The 23,984-nt window shown below is 44.5% G+C and overlaps 1 long non-coding RNA gene across 2 annotated transcripts in view; it reads right to left on the reverse strand.

The window, feature by feature from the left end:
* Positions 1 to 12,325, reverse strand: part of LOC130361540 (uncharacterized) — a 70,159-nt gene extending 57,834 nt beyond the window's left edge. For both annotated transcript variants that reach the window (XR_008891046.1, XR_008891047.1), the window contains exon 1: positions 11,917 to 12,325. This is a non-coding gene — a long non-coding RNA (uncharacterized LOC130361540). The remainder of the gene's footprint in view (positions 1 to 11,916) is intronic.
* Between the last annotated feature and the right edge of the window lie 11,659 nt (positions 12,326 to 23,984).

Consider the following 23,984-nt stretch of genomic DNA (forward strand, 5'->3'; position numbering starts at 1 on the left):
GCACCTCCAGCCATTTGAGACCACGTTTTTTGTTGTTGTGTGTAAATTTATACGTGGAGGTGTGTAAACTCCATATGTTAATGCGCCTTGAACACTTTCCAGGCAGCATTAGGGTTGCACCTGTGAGGCCATGCACCTATATCAGCCAACTTGGGTGGGGCTTGTAGCCTCTCTCCCCCCTTCCATTGTATGTGTGCTCAGTCACGCTGGAGGGAACTGGGAGCAGGCTGCATGTCGACCTAGTGCTGCTGTAATTGCCCACTGGCCCCTGGTTTTTGCTTATTACGCACAGGTAGGTTAGCGTTAGGTCCCGTGCCATCTGAGAAACCTTGGCGTTGGTGTGCGGGCTCTGGTGTGTCCTTTATATAAGGATACACTGGCGAATGTCTCAATTTTAACATCAGTGTTGAGGGATTAGCCAATGTCACTGTATACATCTACCACAGTAGTGCACCTAAATTTCTGTATTGTATTATTCTAATTGTTACACATCCACACCGTTTATCTGGTGTAGGATTCTATTGTGGCACTTGTAGTCCGCTGCAGGCATCCTCCATTGTATGCATTTTTATGCTGGGGATCGCCCCTAGCAACGGACTACAAGGGCAGGATCTGCTCCCCCAGTATATATGCACAACTGCATTTGGGGTTGAGCACCTCCAGCCATTTGAGACCACGTTTTTTGTTGTTGTTTGTAAATTTATACGTGGAGGTGTGTTAACTCCATATGTTAATGCGCCTTGAACACTTTCCAGGCAGCATTAGGGTTGCACCTGTGAGGCCATGCACCTATATCAGCCAACTTGGGTAGGGCTTGTAGCCTCTCTCCCCCCTTCCATTGTATGTGTGCTCAGTCACGCTGGAGGGAACTGGGAGCAGGCTGCATGTCGACCTAGTGCTGCTGTAATTGCCCACTGGCCCCTGGTTTTTGCTTATTACGCACAGGTAGGTTAGCGTTAGGTCCCGTGCCATCTGAGAAACCTTGGCGTTGGTGTGCGGGCTCTGGTGTGTCCTTTATATAAGGATACACTGGCGAATGTCTCAATTTTAACATCAGTGTTGAGGGATTAGCCAATGTCACTGTATACATCTACCACTGTAGTGCACCTAAATTTCTGTATTGTATTATTCTAATTGTTACACATCCACACCGTTTATCTGGTGTAGGATTCTATTGTGGCACTTGTAGTCCGCTGCAGGCATCCTCCATTGTATGCATTTTTATGCTGGGGATCGCCCATAGCAACGGACTACAAGGGCAGGATCTGCTCCCCCAGTATATATGCACAACTGCATTTGGGGTTGAGCACCTCCAGCCATTTGAGACCACGTTTTTTGTTGTTGTTTGTAAATTTATACGTGGAGGTGTGTAAACTCCATATGTTAATGTGCCTTGAACACTTTCCAGGCAGCATTAGGGTTGCACCTGTGAGGCCATGCACCTATATCAGCCAACTTGGGTGGGGCTTGTAGCCTCTCTCCCCCCTTCCATTGTATGTGTGCTCAGTCACGCTGGAGGGAACTGGGAGCAGGCTGCATGTCGACCTAGTGCTGCTGTAATTGCCCACTGGCCCCTGGTTTTTGCTTATTACGCACAGGTAGGTTAGCGTTAGGTCCCGTGCCATCTGAGAAACCTTGGCGTTGGTGTGCGGGCTCTGGTGTGTCCTTTATATAAGGATACACTGGCGAATGTCTCAATTTTAACATCAGTGTTGAGGGATTAGCCAATGTCACTGTATACATCTACCACAGTAGTGCACCTAAATTTCTGTATTGTATTATTCTAATTGTTACACATCCACACCGTTTATCTGGTGTAGGATTCTATTGTGGCACTTGTAGTCCGCTGCAGGCATCCTCCATTGTATGCATTTTTATGCTGGGGATCGCCCATAGCAACGGACTACAAGGGCAGGATCTGCTCCCCCAGTATATATGCACAACTGCATTTGGGGTTGAGCACCTCCAGCCATTTGAGACCACGTTTTTTGTTGTTGTTTGTAAATTTATACGTGGAGGTGTGTATACTCCATATGTTAATGCGCCTTGAACACTTTCCAGGCAGCATTAGGGTTGCACCTGTGAGGCCATGCACCTATATCAGCCAACTTGGTTGGGGCTTGTAGCCTCTCTCCCCCCTTCCATTGTATGTGTGCTCAGTCACGCTGGAGGGAAGTGGGAGCAGGCTGCATGTCGACCTAGTGCTGCTGTAATTGCCCACTGGCCCCTGGTTTTTGCTTATTACGCACAGGTAGGTTAGCGTTAGGTCCCGTGCCATCTGAGAAACCTTGGCGTTGGTGTGCGGGCTCTGGTGTGTCCTTTATATAAGGATACACTGGCGAATGTCTCAATTTTAACATCAGTGTTGAGGGATTAGCCAATGTCACTGTATACATCTACCACAGTAGTGCACCTAAATTTCTGTATTGTAGTATCCTTGTATACCAGTATTATTGGTCATGGAAATTTACCTACTTTAAAGTGTTTCTTACATAAATAAATTTTAGTTTATTTTGTGTGAGATTTGGGTGGAATACCATATGTGACCACATTATGGAAACTATACCCCTCAAGGAATATTACAAGGGGTGCAGTGAGCATTTACGCCCCACAGGTGTCTGAAAGATTTTTGGAACGGTGGTCCGTAATATGAAAAATTTAATTTTACATATGCACAGCCTACTGTTCTTAAAATCTGTTGAACACCAGTGCGGTGTAAATACTCACTGCACCCCTTGTTGCTTTTCTTGAGGGGTGTGGTTTCCGAAATGGGGTCAAATGTGGTTGTTTTTACTATTGCGTTTATTTTAGAACCTCTGCAAGGATGTATGTGCAAATCATTAATTTAGGCGTCAAATGAACATGGTGCTCTCTCACTCCTGAGCCCTGTTGTGTGCCCACAGATCGCTTTACGTCCACATATGAGGTATATCCGTACTTGAGAGAAATTGTGTTACAAATTTTGGGGGTCTTTTTCTTCTTTTACTGCTTGTGGTAATTAAAAGTATGGGTCAACTGCAGCATATTAGTGTAAAAAAAATTTTTTTTTTACACTAACATGCTAGTGCAACCCCCAACTTTTCTTTTTCATAAGGGGCAAAAGGAAAAAAGTCCCCCAAAATTTGTGACCCTATTTTTTCCAAGTACAGATATACCCCATATGTGGACGCAAAGCAATCTTCCAAAAATCAGTCAAATGCAAGTGGGGTATTAATGTTAATTGCAGTGGTGCAGTTTCCAAACTGGGGTGACTTGTGGGGGGTTACCGCTGTTCTGACACCATGGGGGCTGTGTAAAGGCAACATGGCCCCCAACTTACATCCACATATGGGGTATTTCCAGAATCAAGAGAAATTGGGTAACACATTTTATGGTGCTTTTTCTGCGTTAACCCTTTGTAAAAATAAAAAATCAGGAGTTACAATAGAATTTAAATTTTAAATTTTTACGACCCACTGTAACAAAAACTTGGCAAACACCTAGGACATCCCAAATAAAATGAAAAATGGTCGACTACAGCCAGTGGAGAGAAGCAAGCGAGACCCAAACCAATAAAGTCTCAAAAAAGTAAAGGAATTTGTAGATATAGCTTGATAACTCACGTTTTGAAGTGGCTGCAGGTTCTTTAGGCTTTGGCCTAGCTGAGATGAATTGAGTAGTATATGCTGATTGTGCTTGCTTGAGTGCCAGGAATTAAGTGAATTTAGAGACTGCAGCCCCTTATATTCTAAGGAGGCTGGATTACAGCACATTGGTTGCAAAGCCTGTAGGTCCTGTACCCAGGGAACTCTGGGTAGATCACATGACAGTATCACATGACCCAGGAAGGTCCTATACACTTGTACAACTTTATATACACTGAACAATATACACGATACATTTACAATATATTTACATGAGGTGAGCAAGGGGTGAGCTCTGCAGGAGAGCCCTATGGACTGCAGGGACTCTTCCTGAGGGGACCTAAGGGAGGAACAGGACAAGGTTCTGTACCGGGACACCACAAACCCCCTTACAAACCCCCTTACTTAAAAAGAGTCGAAATGGCCAGAGGGCCAGATTCAGTCCTGAAGCATTAATCCAAATGTCCAAGTTCAGGCTGAAGATAACAAAAATGATGAAAAAATATATAGAGAGTCTCTGTGCATTTAAATAATGTCCATACATGCTATGGAGCTTATTCACAAACAGGATGGCTGGAACTTATTAGCGAACTGGATGAACAGGATAGTACTAGCAATACTAATTGTCCTGTTATATTGTACTTTTGGTATCTCCACTTTTCTTTAGTTTATGCATCTACTGACTATGCATGAAATTTAATTAATACATCCTAGCTGTAACATCCGTCTATAGATGAAAATTTTATCAACACATAACATTTGATTTTTGATTTATGTCTGACATTTGACATTTGACTGACATAAAGATATTTGACTATGAAATCTCTGACTGATATCTTGACTGTAAGGCTTCTACATACTGAAATCAATCTCACTGTTACTTTTTTATCCTTGACATACATTTGATATAATACCACATATTATTTACCTTGTTATACACTGGTTGCAGATTAGGTTGCCTGAGGCTTTCTGCCCAATGCTTTAGCTACTAGGGTCTATCGGTACTACACACTTACCCCTAGAACTCTTGATCTAGATAACAATTAAGCATACTGAATTAAGCATAGTGGGTCAGAGGTTCAGGACAGTCAGGCAGTTAGCTGGGTTACAGTTAGAAAACGGGGTAGAGGGAAAAGTGTCAGGGAGACTAGTCCTGAACTGGCACACCCCAACAAGTTTGCCCTGTTGGCGGATGAGGGGGATGCCATTTCAGAGCTAGCAGTACAGCAGCCTCTGACCACCAGGGGGGTGTCTGCTCCAGTAAGGAGAGAGGGAGGAGTGCAGGGCAGGCTAGACAAGTACTGGTAGTGGGGGACTCAATTATTAGGGGGACAGACAGGGCGATCTGTCACAAAGACCGGGATCGCCAAACAGTGTGTTGTCTTCCGGGCGCTCGAGTTCGGCGCAATGCGGATCGGGTTGACAGGTTGCTGGGTGGGGCTGGAGAAGACACAGCAGTCATGGTACATATTGGCACCAATGACAAAGTAAGAGGTAGGTGGAGTGTCCTAAAAAATGATTTCAGGACTTAGGCCGCAAGCTTAAGGCAAGGACCTCCAAGGTAATATTTTCTGAAATATTACCTGTACCACGAGCCACACCAGAGAGGCAGCGGGAGATCAGGGAGGTAAACAAGTTGCTCAGAAGCTGGTGTAGGAAGGAGGGGTTCGGGTTCATGGAGAACTGGGCTGACTTCGCTGTTGGTTACCGGCTCTACCGTAGGGACGGGCTGCACCTCAATGGGGAGGGTGCAGCTGTGATCGGGGAGAAGATGGCTACAACGGTGGAGGAGTGTTTAAACTAGGGACTGGGGGGGAGGGAACCTATAACATAGAGGGGGAAGACAGTGTAGATAGAGAGGGGGACTTAGTAATGTAGAAAGAAAGGAGAAATGGTATGTGGAGCTCACACTAAGGGACACGAGGTTAACTGAATTACTTCACTCAAGGAATGTAAATAAATGAAACTACATAGAAAAACCTGTAAAAAATAAATATAATAATGTTGCCAAAAAAAAAATGAAGTCCTGTAATGGATTATCCTGTGGAAGTAAAGTCCTGAAAAATATGTTGCAAAATAAATCCAAAATGTACAATATGGAATCCAATTAATGTATCCTGAAAAAGAAATATGGGTCTTTTCAATGATTCCTATTGATTCAAATCCTGTGAATAAATAATATTGTGTCCTGTTTTGAATCTCTAAATAATTGATACAATATAGTTTATAGTTTTTCCCCAGTAGACACTGTATCTTTACTTGTAAATATGTCTTTGTAAATATTCTGTTGAAGAGAAGAGAAGTTTTGGCGAACTGTGCCACTCACCGCCCTTTAGTTAGATGATCTCTAGGTCTTGATGTATATCTCCCTGGGGTTGTGACTTTATGACTGGAGGTGGCGACAACCAGTAATGGAGTCAGGCCCCTTCTCACAGTCTAATACCGCTGCCGACAGATGATAGCAATGCTCGCTTAGGCGTGGAAATGAATACCGCCCGATGTAAGTGGCGTGTACAGGCAGCGGCGTGTGATGTAATCGGTCAGCTGATTGCAGGTCAGCTGACCTCGGTTGCACTCAATCCCAGTATGTCCCGTAAGTTGGAGTTTACCCTGACTTCGGACGGGAGGTTTTAGAGTGGCTGAAAAATCCGAACGTGGTTGTTGAGTCCAATAGCTAACGCTGAATCACAGAAGTCTGCTGGTGGATCACAAAAGGTCTGCTGGTGATTATAGTCCTTCTGGTGGTGATGGTTATAGTCCTTATTTACTAGTTATCCCGGACAGTAATATAAATGAACCGACAATCGTTCCAATATAGTCCCTTTATAACATATAAAGAAATAATGCAAAAAATGCAAATAGTGAAAAAATAAAAAGTTAAGATAAAAATGCAGGTGAACTGCATCGGGTGCGAACTTGTAGCAATACCAAACGCATTTCGGGGTATCCTGGATGGTATCCTGACCCCTTCCTCAGTGGTGCATACAAAGAACTGAATACATAATTTGTGAAGAATTGTGTCAGTATATTCTCTTAAGTGAGCCTATATGCCGCAAGGGCCCTGCGGAGGCATAACTTTAGAGATATTTTAGATTAATATTTTAATATTTTATATTAAACAATGCATTGATTCGTAACTGGCTTTATTTGTATTTGTACCAGATATCCACTACGGACTTAGTAATGTACCTGGGGTGGAGTAGAGGGGGGGGGGGGTAGAATAGTTAATAGGGATAGGCTTCATAGGAAGAAAAAACATACACCACTGAATTGCATGATGACTAATGCCAGAAGTCTGTCCAATAAAACTGACGAACTGGAGTGGTTGATGTCTGAGGAAAATTATCACATTATCACTGAGGCAAATAAACAAGGGAGAAAATCAAAATGATGTGATAAGAATGGGGGACTTTAACTATCCTTATATAAACCGGGAGACTGAGACCTGTGAATCTCATAAAGGAAACAGGTTTCTGACTATAACTAAATACAATTATCTGTCCCAAATGGTGCAGAGCCCGACCAGAGGGGGCGCCCTACTAGACTTAATATTAACCAACAGAGCTGAAAGAGTAACTAATGTGCAGGTAAAAGGACACCTGGGAAATAGTGATCATAATATAATACATTATAACTAGAGATGAGCGAATCGAAGCTGACGAACCCGAATTCGTTACGAATTTCATAAAATATTTGATTTCATTAAACTTCATTTTACAGTGTTCCAAGCTATTGGAGACCTAAAATGGCGAATTTACATGTGAGTACATGGGGCAGGGCATTATGGGAGGGCGGGAAACAGCGGCAGGAATGAAGGTAGGCGGGAAGACCCTGAATCACATGTGAGATGCAGCCTATCAGTATTCATTGACCCCTGTGATGTCACAGCCCTATATAATCGGCAGCCATCTTGCCTCTCTTCATTTCGTCTATATACTCAGAGATAGAGAGAACGGGACTGCGTGTGTGTGACTAGCTTATACCACAGCGTACCACTGCAACTGCTAGTCACATCAGCATTAGGGAAAGACAGGAGTGCAGAGTGCTTTGCTGTTCTCACTGAGAAGGATCATTGATAGCTAAACCTCCTATTCACGTTATTGAGCATTGCAGCAAAGAAGGGCAGATAGCTGTTAGCTGCCTCATACAGATCAACAGGCTGCCTGAACTTTATCAACCATCTTATCTCCTTATCTTTTCAGCGCAATTCAGTGTTTTTTTTGCTCCACAAATCATCTGCTGTTCAGAATTGTGTGACAGAGTGCAATTTAGGGTTTAATCCCTGTATTTTTTTTTGTGGTGCTGCACTGTTGGGTCCTGCTGCTGTTCACAAATACATTATTTTTCAGCGGACTGTAGTGCATTTGTCTGCCCTCATACGTGCATAACACATGCCTACATCAAAGCAGTCTACTATTTATCTGTAACAAGTCTAGATCGAGGGAAAGTCCTGACTCCTGGCAAAAGTAATCACATGCTGGTGATTTTAAAAAATACTTATTTTTTCTGCGTATTGTTGCGCATATTACTGCCCTCATCAGTGCATACTGCATACGTACATCCAAGTATTGTACCATTTTGTACTTGTTAGTCTGTCAAGGGGCTACATACTGTCAAAGTCCAAACAATAGTATTCACTGGCTGGTGTTTTACAAAAAAAATAGAGTTTTCTCTGCGTATAGTTGTGCATATTACTGCCCTCAGCAGTGCATACCGCATACGTACATCCAAGTATTGTACCATTTTGTATAAGGATCCATGTTGCATTGCTGCAGCCTAATGCTTTTTGTATTTGTTTTTACATTTTGAATTTTATGTCTTTAATTGTACACCTGTTCCACACACGTCACTAGGTAGGAGTAGCTATAATGGTGACGTGTAACCGGAACAGGTAGGGTCTGAAGAAGCGTGTGAACACACGCGATACAGCTGTAACCCAGCTTACGACTGTTCAGCTGTGGCTCTGGATGTCCGTGCTGCCCGCATGTCTGCACTTTTGAAATAAAGACGTTTTCACTGCATCCCGGTGAGTGACGTCCCCGTTATTTCTTTGCCATTGATGATTGAAAGTCTTGCTCCGGGGGACTGGGAACCCAGAGGATTGCAGTATTCATTGTTGCCTAAGACTGCTTCATAATTTAACTCCATGCGTGCCAGCTATAGGAGTTACCCAGTTGAGAGGCTTTTTAGAGGTAGCGGTGCCGGCCAATCTGTTTTCTTGCACCTGTTGTATAATTGAAGTCTTGCATGCGGTAAGAGCACACCTATTAGCCCAAATAAGAAAAGGAATAAGAATACAAATTGAATTGTGATCATGGATTCAGATGATTCCGCAAGCAGTCTAATGGATAGATCGGATAGTGCAGTGGGAGCCGGACGGAAAGATGCCATCAGCTTTTTCAGTCAATGCAACACAAAAGATATGCTACAAGTTATCAGTGTTAAAAATCTGGAATTTAAAGTGACATCTTTAGCCGAGAAAGAAACAAGGCTTTTTTGGACTGTGAATTCCCTGAGATTGTACAATGAGTGTGAACGTGTCCCTAGGGGACTGAGGAACTATAAGGAACCCTCGCAGTTCGCAGATGATCCAGATTTTGTACAAACGTGGAAAAATATACATCAAGAATACTCCCTACAAATGCTTAGGGCCATCATTGATAAAAACGAACATGAATATTCAAAAACTACCGAGGACTTAATGAGAGCTAAAACCGAACTTCGGGCACGTCTGACCGAAGACCAATATCAGTCTTTCACAAAGAAATTAGAGAAAAAGATTGTGGGATTGCAAGCTATAATAAAAGATCAAAAGAAAGATAAATTAATTCGTGACAAACTTGATTACAATACAGACAGAGTGTTTCAAACGAGTAGTCACAGGAGACTGCGAACAAGACGCAATCGTAACAATTATTTTAAACAAAAAGTTAAGGACTATTGGACAACAGAGTCCGATTCCAGTGGAAACGATGAACAGCAGCCAAAGAGATCTGAAAAAAATATTAATAATCAAGGTGTTACAACAAGATTTAAAAATAAAAATGATGATAAACAACAAGCAGGATACCCTTTAGGAGGAAACCCCGGCGGGGACCAAGAAGAAAGAAAAGAGGAAAACCAACAAAAGAAGTTGAAAGTAAAGAAGGAAAAGAAGAAGGTGACATGGCACAAGTAAAGTGACATTCAAGTGATCTGTGTGCAGTAATTCATTGAACAGATAAAATTTTGGACAGTGACACCCTTACATTTTTGTCAAGAGGCCTTAACTTCTGCATGACGGAGAACTTTGACGTGGTGGACTTTGAAGTTGATCTTTTCAAATACATTAGAAAGTTAAATCTTAAGAAAATATATGCTAGTAAAAACACCCCTCAAAGTCAACTGGAGGGAAAAATTCCCACAGTCATAGGACCGTTAGGTTTTAGTGTCTTGCAGAATGCTACTGCTACAGAATTGGAATGTTTAGACAACTTAATTGATTTGCAGGAAGGATTTGAGAACAATCCAGAGGGTGATAGGGATGTGATAATGTTGGAAGAATTTAAGGGAGGGATAAAATCTACATGCTGTCCCCAGGTTACTCCTGGTAGTAATTTGGATATGTTTCATAACCGAATGTTAAATGATGTAAAATCACTTATTTACAAAAAAGATGTTTGCAATCTCAGATATGGTGAGAGGACTGCTCTTGAGCGCCTTAAAAAAATGAATGATGTCGTGATAAAAAAATCCGACAAAGGCAGACATGTAGTTGTAATGTCCAGTGAATATTATCAAAAAGAAGCTCTGCGTCAGCTGAGCGATCCCCTCACATATCAGAGATTGCAGACAAATTCCATCCCCAAAATTAAAACAAATCTACAAACTTTGTTGCGGAAAAATGTAGAGAAAGGGATTCTTTCAAAAAGGAGAGCAGAGAATCTTATACCATCTTTTCCATCCTACCCGCGATGGTACTTCTTGCCGACGGTGCACAAGACCTTGCAGAACCCCCCCGGGCACCCCATTGTCTCGGGGAGGGGGTCGGTCACAGAGCCACTCTCTAAATACCTGGAGTGGCTGCTGCGACCCCTTCTGCAAGAAGTGCCATCGCTGGTGAAGGATAAAAATCAGTTCCTTGTATGCATTCAAGACCTACCCTGTTCTGAGAATATCATTTTAGCCTCGATCGATATAGAAAGCCTATACACTAGTATACCACAAAAAAGAGGTGTAGAGTGCATACGTGAGATACTAACACACACAAATAAAACAGAAAGTACTATTGACTTTATATGTGAATCCTTTCCTTTATTTTGGAGAACAACACATTCCAGTTTGATGAAGTGTGGAACAGGCAGATCGGGGGTGTGGCCATGGGCACCCCCGTCGCCTGTACCTTTGCAAATCGTTATGTTGCTGCATTCGAAAACAAATTTGTTTTTTCTGATCAGAATCCCTTCCTCAAGTCCGTCACGTGCTATCTTAGGTTCGTTGACGATGTCTTCATAGCCTGGGATGGCACACTGGCGGACTTCGGGAAGTTTGTGGATTATCTTAACACAAGCAATGACATGAATCTCAAATTTACTAGTAAGGCTGACAAAAAAGAAATGGAATTTCTAGATGTATTGGTGGAGTTAAAGGATGGTAATATCTGCACCTCTGGATTTAGAAAGCCCACAGCCTCCAACTCCCTTCTTCAGTTCTCCAGCTATCATCCTGAACACGTAAAAACTTCACTGCCGTATGGGCAATTTTTGCACCTACGGAGAATTAATAATACTGATGACAAACAAGCTGGAGATCTGAAGAGGAGACTGGAGGCTCGTGGGTATCCTGAGAAATTGTTGAATGAAGCCCTTGAGAGAGCCTTCGCTCAGGATAAGAGAAATCTCCTTTTCAAAAAAACGTAAAAAAAAAGTAGAATACAAAAATAATGACCTCGCTTTTCTTTTTCATTTAAATTTAGCCCCCTTGAGAAAATCATCAGATCTGCTGTGCATAAGAACTGGCCACTTATTATGAATGATAATGATTTGTGTAAAATTTTGAATGAGAAACCATTGGTAACATTCAGACGTTGCAAAAATTTGAAAGATGTCGTTACTAGTAGCAACTTCACTTCAAAATCTGTAAAGAAAGATTGGTTGACTGGAGCCGGCCCTGTGGGTAACCACAGGTGCGGCTCTTGCATTTGGTGCCCACACCTTAAGACAGGCAAAACAGCCTTTGTAGGAGGAGAAGAAATTCCTATCAAAATGTTAATAACTTGCAGAACTCAGTGGGTGGTTTATGCAATGAACTGTACCTGTGGGAGATTCTATGTAGGAAGCACAAAGCGAGCGATGAACACTCGCTTCAGGGAACACGTTTACTCTATTAGATCCAGGAAAGGAGTCCCTAGATTCATTGAACATATGAATCTGGTTCATAAAGGCAATCATGACACTCTAGTCTTTCAGGGTCTGGAGGTTGTCCACTGCAAAGAAAATAAAAATAGAAAGAAAATGTTGCTTCAAACAGATGCCAAATGGATAATTAGATTGGATGCAGCGGGGAACCTGGGACTGAAGGAAAGACTGGATTATAGTGTATTTTTATAAAGATCCATGTTGCATTGCTGCAGCCTAATGCTTTTTGTATTTGTTTTTAAATTTTGTATTTTATGTCTTTAATTGTACACCTGTTCCACACACGTCACCATGTAGGAGTAGCTATAATGGTGACGTGTAACCGGAACAGGTAGGGTCTGAAGAAGCGTGTGAACACACGCGATACAGCTGTAACCCAGCTTACGGCTGTTCAGCTGTGGTTCTGGATGTCCGTGCTGCCCGCATGTCTGCACTTTTGAAATAAAGAAGTTTTCACTGCATCCCGGTGAGTGACGTCCCCGTTATTTCTTTGCCATTGATGATTGTACCAGTTTGTACCTCATATTACTGCCCTCATCAGTGCATACCGCATACGTACATCCAAGTAGTGTACCATTTTGTACCTGTTAATCTGTCAAGGGGCTACATACTGTCAAAGTCCAAACAATAGTACTCAATGGCTGGAGTTTAACAAAAATACAGAGTTTTTTCTGCGTATTGTTGCACATATTTCTGCCTTCATCAGTGCATACCGCATACGTACATCCAAGTAATGTACAATCTTGTACCTGTTAATCTGTCAAGGACCTACATACTGTGAAAGGACAGCCATAAGTAATCACCTGCTGCTGTTCTAGACAAATACTGTTTAAAGAGTAGCATAGCGTATTGTAATACCCTCATAAATGCACTAAGTATGTCAGGCAGAGAAGTGCCAGGACGTGCACAGAGGAGTGGCAGAGGCCTAAATACTTCAGGCAGAGTTGGCAGCAGACTAGGGGCGAGTGGCAGCAGGAGTCGCAGCGAGAGGCCTGAGCTCCCGTTATCAGCCAACAGTCGTTTCTTGACCAGCAACCCATCTACCGTCGTCGATTGGTTAACACGCTCATCCACATCATCACAAGTGACATCTGACACTCCCAGTCAACAGTCGGTGGGTTCCTCAGACACAACCCTCAGTTGGCATGGCCCGGGAGCAGTCCCTGTCCTCCCATTGCCTTTGTCCTATGCTGTTCCCTCTCCTAGAGAAGTATCTTATGCTGTGGGTTCAGTTCCACTATTCACTGAGGACAATCTAATAGAGGACAGCCAGCAGCTACTGCCCAGACAAGAAGGGGAGGAGACATGTGCTGCTTGCTCCGCTAGGTGGCCAAGTAGTAATGCGGAGAGTGACGTGGGAGGCGGCGTTGCAAGGGTTCAGGGTCCTGAAGCAGACACTGTTGGGGAACCTGACGAGGACATCAGTGACGTGCACACACCTGTTGATGATGATGAAGCCGATCGCAATTGGGAGCCAGGTGCATAAGGGGCTTCATCATCATCAGGAGAAGAGAGTTGCAGGTTGCCCTTGAGGCAGCAAGGCGGTAGCACGGTTGGCAGTCAGCGTGGTGGCAGGAGTGGAAATTCAGGAGCCAAACTTGCCCGGGGGAGACCACCTGCTTCGCGGCAGCCTACCTTTCTGGGAGGTAGTGGAACAGGGGTTCCTGGAGATGGCACCAGTAGCAGTCAATTAGTGCGGACTTTAGGTGGGAAAATCAGCTACTCGGCGGTGTGGAAGTTTTTCATCAGGCATCTGGAGGCGGTTCACGTAGCCACATGCAAGATCTGTTTTCAGAAGGTAAGGCGTGGCCAGGGTCCCAATGTCGGCACCACGGCCCTGCGTCATGCTTCGCCACCATAAAGCGGCCTGGGAGAACCGAGGCTCCGATGTAGTGGTCCAGCCTGCTGAATCACCCAGTGGCCATCCGCTCCCTCTTCATCCAGCCAAGGCTCCACCACCTCAGCCGAAGGGAGCTGTGTGTCAAACCCTCCTTCTGTCGCTCCAGATGCTCCTGCTTCTCCTGCTTTTAGTCAGCCATTCCGCCAGCAATCCATCTGCGAAGCCATGTCCAAGAGACATGTCCAAGTTGAATGTGATCCTGTCCAAGTTGCTGGTGCTGCAGTCCCTCCCTTTTCAAGTGGTGGACTCTGCACCTTTCAGAGAATTGATGGCTTGTGCCGAGCCGAGTTGGAGAGTCCCAACCGTAATTTCTTTGCGAAGAAGGCAGTACCAGCCCTGCATAAGTTTGTACAAGAGAAGGTGGGCCAGTCCTTGAGCCTGTCGGTGTGTTCAAAAGTGCACGGCAGTGCCGACGTGTGGAGCTGTAACTACGGGCAGGGACAATACTTGTCTTTTACGGCCCACTGGGTAAATGTGGTTCCTGCACAGCCACAACAGCAACTTGTACAGATCACACCGCTTCCTCCTCCACGCTCTCGCTCTCAGACAGTTGGTCCTGTGACAGTGTGCGACGCCGCCTCCTCATCCTCCCCCGTGTCCTCGGCCTCCACTGCACGTCCAAATCTCGGTGGCCCTTCATCGTACCATGTGTGTAGGGCACGGCGGTGTCAAGCTGTTCTTCACATGGTTTGCCTTGGCGAACGGAGTATCACAGGGGAGGAACTGCTAAAGTTCATTCGTAAAGAAATCCGAGTATGGCTTACTCCACGAAATCTGGAAATGGGAACCATGGTGACCGACAACGGGAAGAACATTGTGTCCGCGCTGCGACAAGGTAGTGTGAAATATGCACCCTGCATGGCACACGTGTTGAATCTTGTTGTCAAGCACTTCCTCAAGTCTTCACCCCATTTGCAAAACATCCTGAAAATGGCAAGGAAACTGTGCATGCACTTCAGCCACACGTACACCGCCAAGCACACCTTCCTTGAGCTGCAGCGTCAGAACGGTATCCCACAACATAGTCTTATTTGTGACGTTGCCACATGTTGGAATTCCACCCTCCATATGCTGGACAGACTATACGAACAAAGAAAAGCCATCACCAATTTCTTGATGATCCAAGCAGATAGGACTACCCCCTGTGTAACTTCAATGTGAACCAGTGGCAGCTCATACGTGACACCTGCCGTTTGCTGAGGCCCTTTGAGGAAGCCACATTATTTGTGAGTCGCCTGGATTACGCCATGAACGACGTAATTCCACTCCTACATTTCCTACAACAAATTATTGAAATTATGGCTGGTCACGGCAATGGAGACGTTGTGCCTACATCTCAAGGCTTACATGAGCCCTGTGGGGGCTGAACTGGAGGAGGAGGATGAGGGGCAGAGCGAAGCACAGTTTAGGTTGGATGAGATGGCCGGTGTTTCTAGTCATCGGACAGGAGAGGAGGAGCAGGAGCAGCCAGAGGAGCTGGAGGAAGGCGAGACAGAGGACCCAGTATGCAGTGGAGATGGTGGCAGGCAGTCCCTCCGAGTCACTGGCGCAAATGGCACGATGCATGCTCAGTTGATTGCTTAGTGACCCCCGAATTGTCAAAATTCGTCAGCGGGATGACTTCTGGATCTCCACCTTATTGGACCCTCGCTACCGTCCCAGAATGGGGGCCTTTTTTATACCCACTGAGAGGGAGGACAAACTTACCTACTACAGAGAGATCTTATGTAGTCAGTTGGCTACATGGTCCATCCACTCGCATGTCTGACTCGGGGTGCCCTCTGCGCTCACCTTTCACTGCCTTGGCTGCTGGGGAGGGGAGGGGTGGCAGGAGCAGTACCAGCTCAATCAGCAGCAGCCTGAGTCTACAGTCGCTGATGAGTAGCTTTCTTCACCCACACAGTGAAGCAACTCATCAGCAGCAGGTAGACATGGAGCAGGACGTGAACCAGCAGGTGGTGGCATACCTTGACATGGCCATGCCAACAAACATTGAAGATCCGCTGGACTTCTGGGCAGCCAAACTTGATTTATGAACGCAACTAGCAGAGTTTGCCCTGGAAAAGCTGTACTGCCCGGCCAGTAGTGTGCCATCAGAGCTGGTGTTTAGTGCGGCCAGGGTATAGTCACTAGAGAAGAGCAAACTTTTCAAAAATTCAATTCGGCCGATTCGCCGAATTTTCCAGAAAAGATAGTTCCGATCCGAATTTATTCGCGGCGAATCAATGTTAAAAAAGGCTATTTCTAGCCTACATACAGCCTCTATAGGGGTATAGAACACTTTGCTGTGTCGTAAAACGCATATGTGTGCTGGGGTAGTGAAATAATACTGTTATTCAGAATAGCATGCAGATTACCGGCATCGCTCTTAGAATCACTGCCGCACAGCAGCACAATGACAGAGCCTGGTGGTGGCATCAGTGTCAGGAGACCATATAGTGACTGAATGACATAGCGTGGACATAGCGTGGCAAGAGGAGACCATTTAGAGGCTGAATGGCACAGCGTGGAGTTGGCTGATGCACTAGTACACTACACACCAGGGCTTCACAATCCCCCCCCAAAAAAACAACACAATATATGAAATTTTTGTCAAAGATTTTTCATTGGTAGCACCCGCTATCCAAAAATTATAAATTTCCAGAACCAGGCCCCACCACTGTGGCATTAGTAACCCATATATTGCCTGCATGACACAGCCTGGAGTTGGCTGATGCAAGAGTACACACCAGGGCTTCACAATATATAACAACACAATATATGACATTTTTGTCAAAGATTTCTCATTGGTAGCACCCGCTATCCAAAAATGTTGAAATTTCCAGAACCAGGCCCCACCTCTGCGGCATCAGGAACCCATATATTGCCTGTAGGACACAGCCTGGAGTTGGCTGATGCTCCAGTACACACCAGGGCTTCGCAATCCCCCCTCCAAAATCAACACAATAAAAAATGTTTGTCAAAGATTTCTCATTGGTAGCACCCGCTATCCAAAAGTTTGAAATTTCCAGAACCAGGCCCCACCCCTGTGGCATCAGCAACCCATATATTGCCTTCATGACACAGCCTGGAGTTGGCTGATGCAAGAGTACACACCAGGGCTTCACAATCCCCCCCCAAAAACCAACACTATATGACATTTTTGTCAAAGATTTCTCATTGGTAGCACCCGCTATCCAAAAATTTGAGATTTCAAGACCCAGGCCCCACCTCTGCGGCATCAGGAACCCATATATTGCCTGAAGGACACAGCCTGGAGTTGGCTGATGCACCAGTACACACCCAGGCTTCACAATCCCCTCCAAAAAACAACAACATTTTAGAAATACCTTTGTGTAAGAACAAGCACATATCCAACAGTTCACAAGACTCTATAATGCAGGACGGTGGACCACCCAAAGACATTCTTCTCAAAAATAATAAAAACCACACAATGTTTGAAATTTTTTTACAAAAACTAATTCAATATGTGTGTAAGCGCATCTGTCTCCAAAAGATCAGATCACCAAAGGACTTTTTTCGCCCAAAATTATGAAGCAGAGTTAATCCCTGTCCGTATTTTTTTTTTTTCATTAAAAAAATCACACGCAACAAGAGTTCCGTTGTGTAACAATTAGCATTCTGGAAAATTAAATTTTATTACTGATAAAATTATCAGTAAATAAAAAAAAAATCACTACCCAAGAGTGTTTAATTATCCCATACATTGCACCAGGAGCAGTCAAGAGTAGGCCTCAGCAGTACCCAAGAGGCTTTAATAACCCCCTACCTTTGCACGATCAATTGCGAGATCAAGCAATACCAGGTGTGTTATGCCCTCTGATTTCTGGGGCCGCAGGCGCGCCCCACTGAACGGATTAGCATGTCTCTATCTTTCATCGACCGGTGCTGGTAACCCGCTAACTCCCGGAAAGGTAAGCTACTGCGAAGCAGGTGGTCTCCCCCGGGCACGTTTGGCTCCAGAATTTCCACTACTGCCACACCACGCTGACTGCCAACCGTGCTACCGCCTTGCTGACTCAAGGGCAACCTGCAACTCTCTTCTCCCGATGATGAACCCCCTTCTCCTGAGATCGAGCAATAACAGGTGTGTTATGCCCTCAGATGTCCGGGGCCGCAGGCGCGCTCCACTGAACGGATTAGGGTGTGTCCATCTTTTTTTGTAGCACCCGCAATCCAAAAATTTTAAATTCCCAGACCCAGGCTCCACCTCTGCGGCATCAGGAACCCATTTATTGCCTGAAGGACAAAGCCTGGAGTTGGCTGATGCACCAGTACACACAGGGCTTCACAATCCGCCCCAAAATCAACAAAATTGTATAATTTTTTTTTTTTAATTTACAACTTTGTGTAAGCACAAGCGCATATCCAACATTTCAGAAGACTCTATAAGGCAGGATGGTGGACCACCCAAAGACTTTCTTCTCAAAAATAATGAACCACATAATTGTTGAATTTTGTTTAAAAAAATTGAAATTCCTAGACCCAGGCCCCACCTCAGCTGCATCAGTAACCCATAGATTGCCTGAAAGACACAGCCTGGAGTTGGCTGATGCATGAGTTCACACCTGGGCTTCACAATCCACCCCAAAAAAACGCAATTTTTTTTAAAATTGTCTGACAAAATACCTTTTTGTTAAAACAAGCGCATATACAGCAGTTCAGAAGACGCTATAATGCAGGACGGTGGACCACCCAAAGACATTCTTCTATAATATAATAAACCACACAACATGTTCAATTTTTTTAAATAATTGAAATTCCAAGACCAAGGCCCCACCTCTGCTGCATCAGTAACCCATATATTGCCTAACGGACACAGACTGGAGTTGACTGATGCACGAGTACACACTACACACCCGTCACCCGGGCTTCACAATCCACCCCAAAAAAACGCAAAATTTTTGCAAAATTGTCGGACAAAATACCTTTTTTTTTTTTTAAAACAAGCGCATATACAGCAGTTCAGAAGACTCTATAATGCAGGATTGTGGCCCACCCAAAGACATTCTTCTCAAAAGTAATAAACCACACAATGTTTGAAATTTGGTTAAAAAAATTATTACATGTGTGTAAGCGCATCTGTCTCCAAAAAATCAGATGGCAAAAGGATTCTATTCGCCAAAAATGATTAAGCAGAGTTAATCCCTCTCCATCTATTTTTTTATTTTTTATTAAAAAATCACACACAAGTGTTCCGTTGTGTAACGGTTAGCATTCTGCAAAATTGAATTTTATTACTGATAAAATTACCAGTAAATTTAACAATAACACTACCCAATAGTGTTTAATTACCCCATACATTGCACCAGGAGCAGTCAGGAGTAGGCCTCAGCAGTACCCAAGAGGCTTTAATAACCCCTTACCTTGCCCGATCAATTGCGAGATCGAGCAATAACAGGTGTGTTATGGCCTCAGATGTCCTGGGCCGCACTAGCGCTCCACTGAACGGATTAGCGTCTCTCTATCTTTCAAGGACAGGTGCGTGTTGCACGCTGAAACCAGTTCGTGATAGGGATCTGTGATTGCAATTATTTAATCTTAAAATGAGGAATTACCAGTAAGTGAGGGTCATAAGCTGGCGTTTATTAAGTCCCTGCCCTTTGTACACACCGCCCATCGCTATAAGCGATTGGATTAGTTAGTGAGTTGGTTAGTGAGGTCCTCGGATCGGCCCAGGCGGGGTAGGAGAAGGCCCTGGCAGAGCGCCGAAAATTTAACGATCATTGTTGAAATTTGCATTAACCCCTTCCCGCAGAATGTCATATATAAACGCCGGGTTGTGCAGTGCGTTCGCGCATCCCGGCGTTTATAAATGACATTCAGTTAACCCGGCGATGCGCAGCATCGCACGGGTTAACTGGCAGAAGTCCCGCTGTTTCCAGCAGGGGACAACTTCTGCTTCACCCCCAGGACCATCCATTGATGGTCCTGGTCAGCGATCACTGATTGGTCCCTGTGGACCAATCACAGTGATCTGGGGTGAAAGTTCAGATCCCCCGCACTGCCCGCCCCTGGAAGTCGGGCAGAACGGGGGACGAAGGCTGCAGGGGCTCGCGGGGACCTGCGGCACATGGGGGGAACACGTGGGGACCGGCGGACTTACCTGGAGCAGCGGCAGGACCGAGGAGCAGCGGCAGGACCGGCCACGTGGACGAGCAGCGACGGGACCAGCAGGTAAGTATGTAGTCCTCAGAGGCAGCAGTGAAGATCTTCACTGCTGCTTCTAGGAGTCTGAAAACTACAACTCCCAGCATGCCTAGACAGCCTTTGGCTGTCTGGGCATGCTGGGAGTTGTAGTTTTGCAACATCTGGAGGGCCCTAGTTTGGAGACCATTGTATAATGGTGTCCAATCTGTGCTCTTCCAGCTGTTGCAAAACTACAACTCCCAGCATGCACTGACTGTCCAGGCATGCTGGGAGTTTTAGTTAAGCAACATCTGGCCCTTCAGATGTTGCCGAACTACAACTCCCAGCATGCCCTTCAGCTGTCTGGGCATGCTGGGAGTTGTAGTTTTGCAACAGCTGGAGACACACTGGTTGGAAAACATTGTTTCTAACTCAGTGTTTCCTAACCTGTGTGCCTCCGGCTGTTGCAAAACTATAACTCCCAGCATGCACTAAAAGACCATGCATGCTGGGAGTTGTAGTTTTGCAACATCTGGAGGGCCCCAGTTTGGAGACCATTGTATAATGGTCTCCAATCTGTGCTCTTCCAGCTGTTGCAAAACTACAACTCCCAGTATGCACTGACTGTCCAGGCATGCTGGGAGTTGTAGTTCAGCAACATCTGGCCCTTCAGATGTTGCCGAACTACAACTCCCAGCATGCCCTTCAGCTGTCTGGGCATGCTGGGAGTTGTAGTTTTGCAACAACTGGAGACACACTGGTTGGGAAACATTGTCTGTTTCTAACTCAGTGTTTCCTAACCTGTGTGCCTCCAGCTGTTGCAAAACTATGACTCCCAGCATGCACTAACAGACCATGCATGCTGGGAGTTGTGGTTTTGCAACAGCTGATGCAACCCCCCCAAGCCCCCCCCCCCCGCCCCGCCACCCCCGTGAATGTACAGGGTACATTCACATGGGCGAGGCTTTTACAGTTGGTTTCTCGCATCTTGAGATGCAGCAAATTTTGCGCTGGGAAACTCGCTGTAATCCCCCGCCCATGTGACTGTACCCTAAAAACACTACACTACACTACACGAACACAAAATAAAATAAAAAGTTAAAAACACTACATATACACATACCCCTACACAGCCCCCCTCCCCCAATAAGAACGTCCGGTACACCACTGTTTCCAAAGCAGAGCCTCCAGCTGTTGAAAAACAACTCCCAGTATTGTCGGACAGCCGTTGACTGTCCAGGCATGCTGGGAGTTTTGCAACAGCTGGAGGCACCCTGTTTGGGAATCACTGGCGTAGAATACCCCTATGTCCACCCCTATGCAAATCCCTAATTTAGGCCTCAAATGCACATGGCACTCTCACTTTGGAGCCCTGTCGTATTTCAGGGCAACAGTTTAGGGTCACATATGGGGTATCGCTGTACTCAGGAGAAATTGCGTTACAAGGTTTGGGGGGCTTTTTCTTCTTTAACCCTTCATGAAAAGGAAATGTTGGGGTCTACACCAGAATGTTAGTGTAAAATTTTTTTATTTTTTACACTAACATGCTGATGTTGCCCTATACTTTACATTTTCACAAGAGGTAAAAGGGAAAAAAGCCCCCCAAAATTTGTTAAGCAATTTCTCCCGACTACAGAGATACCCCATATGTGAGCGCAAAGTGCTCTGGGGGCGCACAACAAGGCCCAGAAGGGAGAGCACACCATGTACATTTGAGGTGATTTGCACAGGGGTGGCTGATTGTTACAGCGGTTTTGACAAACGCAAAAAAAACAAAACCCCACATGTGACCCCATTTCGGAAACGACACCCCTCATGGAATGTAATGAGGGGTGCAGTGAGAATTTACCCCCCACAGGTGTCTGACGGATCTTTGGAACAGTGGTCCATGAAAATGAAAACTTGTACAGCCCACTGTTCCAAAGATCTGTCAGACACCAGTGGGGGGCAAATGCTTACTGTACCCCTTGTTACGTTCCTCAAGGGGTCTAGTTTCCAAAATGGTATGCCATGTGTGTTTTTTTTTTGCTGTTCTTAGGGGCTTCCTAAATGCGACATGCTCCCCGAGCAAAATTTGCTCTCAAAAAGCCAAATATGACTCCTTCTCTTCTGAGCATTGTAGTTCGCCCATAGTGCACTTCAGGTCAACTTATGGGGTACCTCCATACTCGGAAGAGATGGGGTTACAAATTTTGGGGTTTTTTTTCTGCTATTAACCCTTGCAAAAAGGTGAAATTAGGGGGGAAACACACATTTTAGTGGAAATTTTTTTTTTTTTTTTACATATGCAAAAGTCGTGAAACACCTGTGGGGTAATAAGGCTCACTTTATTCCTTATTACATTCCTCAAGGGGTCTAGTTTCCAAAATGGTATGCCATGTGTTTTTTTTTTTTTTTTGCTGTTCTGGCACCATAGGGGCTTCCTAAATGTGACATGCCCCCTGAGCAAAATTTGCTCTCAAAAAGCCAAATATGACTCCTTCTCTTCTGAGCATTGTAGTTCGCCCATAGTGCACTTCAGGTCAACTTATGGGGTACCTCCATACTCAGAAGAGAAGGGGTTACAAATATTGGGGGGTATTTCCTGCTATTAACACTTGGAAAATGTGAAATTTGGGGGGAAACACACATTTTAGTGAAAAAAAAATTTTTTTTTTACATATGCAAAAGTCGTGAAACACCTGTGGGGTATTAAGGCTCACTTTATTCCTTGTTATGTTCCTCAAGGGGTCTAGTTTCCAAAATGGTATGCCATGTGAGGGTTTTTTGCTGTTCTGGCACCATAAGGGCTTCCTAAATGCAACATGCCCCCCAAAAACCATTTCAGAAAAACGTACTCTCCAAAATCCCCTTATCGCTCTTTCCCTTCTGAGCCCTCTACTGCGCCCGCCGAACACTTTACATAGACATATGAGGTATGTGCTTACTCGAGAGAAATCAGGCTACAAATATGAGTATAAATTTTCTCCTTTTACCCCTTGTAAAAATTTAAAAATTGGGTATACAAGAACATGCGAGTGTAAAAAATGAAGATTGTGAATTTTCTCCTTCACTTTGCTTCTATTCCTGTGAAACACCTAAAGGGTTAAAATGATGACTGAATGTCATTTTGAATACTTTGGGGGGTGCAGTTTTTATAATGGGGTCTATTGTGGGGTATTTCTAATAAGAAGACCCTTCAAATCCACTTCAAACCTGAACTGGTCCCTGAAAAATAGTGAGTTTGAAAATTTTGTGAAAAATTGGAAAATTGCTGCTGAACTTTGAAGCCCTCTGGTGTCTTCCAAAAGTAAAAACTCGTCACTTTTATGATGCAGACATAAAGTAGACATATTGTATATGTGAATAAAAAATTTTTTTATTTGTAATATACATTTTCCTTACAAGCAGAGAGCTTCAAAGTTAGAAAAATGCAAAATTTTCAAATTTTTCATCAAATTTTAGGATTTTTCACAAGGAAAGGATGCAAGTTACCACAAAAATTTACCACCATGTTAAAGTAGAATATGTCACGAAAAAAACTATCTCGGAATCAGAATGATAACTAAAAGCATTCCAGAGTTATTAATGTTTAAAGTGACAGTGGTCAGATGTGCAAAAAACGCTCTGGTCCTTAAGGCCAAAATGGGCTTGGTCCTGCAGGGGTTAAGCATGTATTTAGCTACTGCTTAACATCCAAAAAATGTAAGGCCCAAGGCCAGAGGCAGCAGGGAGGCAAGTAGTTCCTGAAAGACACAGAATGAGTCTGGAGCATGCATTTTCATAACCCCTTACATTTAAAGATCAATGTTTACATTTGCATTAAGCATGTATTTAGCTACTGCTAAACTTCTAAAAATTATAGGCCCAAGGCCTGAGGCACCAGGGAGGTAATTAGTTTGTGAAAGACACAGAATGAGTCGGGAGCAGTCATTTGCAGTACCCAAGAGGGTTTCA

The sequence above is a fragment of the Hyla sarda genome, chromosome 3, assembly GCF_029499605.1.
Source record: "Hyla sarda isolate aHylSar1 chromosome 3, aHylSar1.hap1, whole genome shotgun sequence".
In the NCBI taxonomy this organism is placed as follows: domain Eukaryota; kingdom Metazoa; phylum Chordata; class Amphibia; order Anura; family Hylidae; genus Hyla; species Hyla sarda.